The following is a 4,228-nucleotide window of genomic DNA, read 5'->3' on the forward strand; positions in this document are numbered from 1 at the left end:
CCCCTTAGCTCACTTTTAAAGTGGGCGTGGTTAGTTTAGCTCGTGGGCGGTCAACAATCCGGTCATCCGCCTCTACAGCTATGCTTGAGTTGCCAATTTAGCAATTTTGTTGCTAAATTTAGCAACTATTCAGACTACCCTTGCAAATTTTTCTTACAAAAGCACCTATCAACAAATTTGGCTATTTGAAAATTTTATTTGGCTACTTGGCAACTTTTGATGCGACTCAAACAGTAAAAAGGCACTCATTTTCCATCAAAATTTAAAAAAAAAGAGGAAACCAAGGATGCCTAGCAGTACACACATCACGTGAAATAAGTTATTGCTATTTGCAGTTGTTCAATTTGATGATAATATTAATAATTTAATAATTGTTCATTTACGATACCCCTTGTTAGTAGTACACTGTAAGAAAAAAATATTTAGAAAAATGTAAAAGGTAGCCTACTAGTAATTTTCCAGGACATTAACCGTTATCCATTGTCCATAATACTTTGTAACCCTGTAACCAGAAACACAAAATACAATGCGTCATTTAAAATACAACGTGTCTTAGAGTGTTGCATGCATACACTGCTTAAAACTATAATTGTTCAGAATGTGTAGTTTAACTAGTTTACTAGCTAATAAAAAGAACAATCGTTCAAAAATGTGTTCAATAAGTCAGTGTTGTATATAAAAATATTTATGTTTTAACATGATATTATGCATTTATATTATTTAACGAACAAATCTAAATTATTATTATTATTAGTTATTATTATTATTATTATTATTGCTGAGATTTGATTTAGTGACAATTTAGCGTCGTGATTACGTAATGACGTCATCATGAAATTACAACGTCATTATCCCAGGGTAGATTTGGAAGCTAAGAATATAATTAAATCAGGGATATATCAAAATGTTCAGCAATATATTGACAGAAATTATGAAGACACAGTTCAGATTTTTACAGACGCATCAAAAGATCAGACTGGGAAAACAGGGGTAGCAGTACACATTTTAAAGTATAATGTAAATATTAAAAAAAGGACAACAGATCATTTTTACAGCAGAAATGGTAGCAATAATTCTGGCTTTACAATGGGTGGAAGAAGTAAAACCAAATAAGGTGATTATATGTTCAGACTCAATGTCCTCACTAGAATGCATTCAGAGTGGAAAATCTATATGTAGACAGGATTTACTAGATGAAATTAATCAAATAAATTTTATAATAAGTCAACAAAGCATAAGCGTAGGATTTATATGGGTTCCTGCACACAGGGGAGTGAAGGGTAACGAGAAGGCAGACATGCTGGCAAAGGAAGCAGTTACATCAGAACTGGTTGAACTCGATATTAAATTAAGTAGGTCAGAAATTAAAAGTATTATTAAGAATAAAATTAACAGAAAGTGGCAGGAGAAATGGGATAAGGAGGGAAAAGGCAGACATTTGTATAATATACACAAAGAGGTTACAGCTAGAAAAATCAGTGGATTGGAAAGACAGGAGGCAACATGGTTTTCCAGAATGAGGATGGGACATACAAGTTTAAATAGTGGATTGCACATAATAGGGAAACATCAGACTGGACTATGCATAAATTGTGGAGTAGTAGAAAATGTAAAACATATACTTATAGATTGTACACAATACACCAGAGAAAGGGAGAATATGAAGAGAGCACTAGACAGAGAGTTAGCCATGGGAAATTTATTGAGTGTAAACAGCACACAGTCCACAGTTAGGGCGGTTATTAATTATCTTAAAGAAAGCCAACTAGCAAGAAGAATTTAGTTATTTATCTATTTAATTTATATTATTATTTCAAGGTTGAGGAGATATAAGAGTGGAAGCTGGAGGAGCTGAACACGCAGCGCCAGCGCCAGCTTTCTTTTTTTTTTTTTTTTTTTGACATCCCTATGCGATCACACCTCAGCCCAGTAGATGGCGGTAATGCACATTGATTGCAAACTGCCAATAAAAAATACAGAAGAAGAAGAAGATTACAACGTCATTTAGCAACTTTTAGCAGCAAATCGGCCTTCCTTTAGAAACTTCCCCTGAAAATTAGCTGGCACCACTGGCTTATAAACAGAATTATTCAATTAGATAATATTGTTTCTCAACTGTACACAACGTTGTTCATAGGCGTGAATCGAATTTAATTTAAATTAATTAATAGAATGAATGACGCCATTGATTGGAACGTCAATAACGGACTTTGAAAGGTGCCACGGAACGAGGTGAGTATTTTTTTTCCGGGAATATGTATTTAAATATTGGTCTATTCGTCATATATGAAGCTGTTTTATGACTTCACAATAACTTCTTAACATTTTCTGGTTATGTTGACATTTATAATATGAGCTAATGCTGCATGGACACGACCTGCGTGAAGATCTTTGATAAAAGTACTTGTTTGTGTTCCACGGGACAAAATAACAGCAGTGACATGAGGCTGAGTAATTAATGACATCATTTTTGTGTGGAGTATCCCTTTAGCACATCAAATACAATGTGCCACTTTTGATACGTTACATTTAATTGTGTTACACTGCCATCTTGTTGCAGGAGCCCTCTGGTGCATTTTGTGTAAAATTGATTACTGCATTTAAAACTTTCTCTTTAATAACAGAACTTTTTAATATTACATTAATATCAACATTAGACACTACTGTTATTTACAAAATATTGATACACTTAAATAATAATAATAATAACTAACCCCCTGCAGTATGATTATAGACCTCCTGTGTAACTTTTTTTTATTATTATTCTGAAATTTGATACAAAAATTATTAAGAGAGACATCAAGCAAATGATTATGACACACTGTCTACAACATCATGCAAAGAGATTTGTTAATTGTTGCAAGTGACCCATTACATCCATTTACTTTAAAATCACAGTTCTGCTTTTGATGGTCTGACATCAGAGAAAAGCAGAAATGGAAGAGTGAGAAACGGCCAAAATGACTGGTTCTCCCTGCTGAAGATTGCAATTAGCATTGCTAAATGTAGAATAGTGAGCCTCTACTTATGTCTTGGGAAACAAGCATGTAAACATTGAAGCTTTTCCCCCCGTTGTTCAGAGGTTGCATCATAAAATGGAAGAATGAGTTAAGCCTTTCAAAATGTAAACCTTTATCTCACAAAGATCATCTTTAACCTTTGTTTGGTTAGAGCCACATCCGTTATGAACAACAGCCTGATCTTTGACCACAAAAAAAAAAAAAAACAAGTCCACTTTCTAGTACAGTGCATGAAGATGATTTAAGTAAGCCCAGAAGTTTGCACACGTCATTATTTCACTGAATAAAAAAAATTATCAGTATTTTTGTCTGGTTTTCCAGGGGGAAAAAATACAATAAAAAATATTTTAAGCAAAACATTTATAAGATAAGGTGTCAAGTGTTTAAGCAAATATGTTTTTTCTTGTTATATAACATCTAGTGAGGTTTGTGTTTAAACACAAAAAAGTAAACAATTCATAGTTTATATTTTGGCCCATTTTCACCCTTGCATCAGGACACAAATATTTGCATGTAAGAAGCAGCAGGTGGCAGTATCACATCACTTCTTATGTCATCCACCTGAACGCTATCATAAAGTTCTGCTCCACAACAGGATGCAAGACTTTAATCATAAACATATATGTATGTAATCAGTCTTGGGCTAGTTACTCAAAGAATGAAATTACTCATTACTAGTTACTCCTTTCAAAAGTAATATTGTTACTTATTACTTTCTGGCAACAGTAATTAGTTACACTATTAGTTACTGCAAAAAGTAATATTGTTACAGTACTAGTAACTGGTTAATGCCCAACACTGTGTGTAATAGAGTTTTATGATACTTTGTTTGACACCGGTTGCGACTATTGAACTAGTCCACAACACTTTCTCAAACTTTTGTCATGATGATGATCCATCCTGTTCCACGAGGTCTTGAATAAATCCCTCATAAGGTCTTTAGAATCCCTTACATGTCATGTATTATGCTGCAGAAGTACATTTTATTTTATTCTATGAATAAAGAGGCTGGACCAGGATTGATGATTGAATCCATTGTGATCAATGTCTTTATACTTTCTTTTTCACTCTTTCTCTTTATGTTTAAGTCTAACCTTTATTTAAATGTGAAGGAAATTATAACAGACGTCTAAAAACACCCATTCAAGTCACTCATTAGTACTTTATTTACAACGATCAATCACATGTACATAGTATATTCAAGTCCT

General features: G+C 33.3%; 1 protein-coding gene across 1 annotated transcript in view; it reads right to left on the reverse strand.

Annotated features, from left to right (window-relative positions):
* Window positions 1-4,162: 4,162 nt before the first annotated feature.
* The window catches only part of LOC132097549 (hexokinase-4-like), a 6,506-nt gene continuing 6,440 nt past the window's right edge, over window positions 4,163-4,228 (reverse strand). Inside the window, exon 10 of the mRNA XM_059503335.1 lies at window positions 4,163-4,228. This exon is cut by the window's right edge and continues 637 nt beyond it. The gene's annotated coding sequence lies outside the window, so the exon portion shown is untranslated.

Source organism: Carassius carassius, chromosome 21, assembly GCF_963082965.1.
Source record: "Carassius carassius chromosome 21, fCarCar2.1, whole genome shotgun sequence".
Taxonomy (NCBI): Eukaryota; Metazoa; Chordata; class Actinopteri; order Cypriniformes; family Cyprinidae; genus Carassius; species Carassius carassius.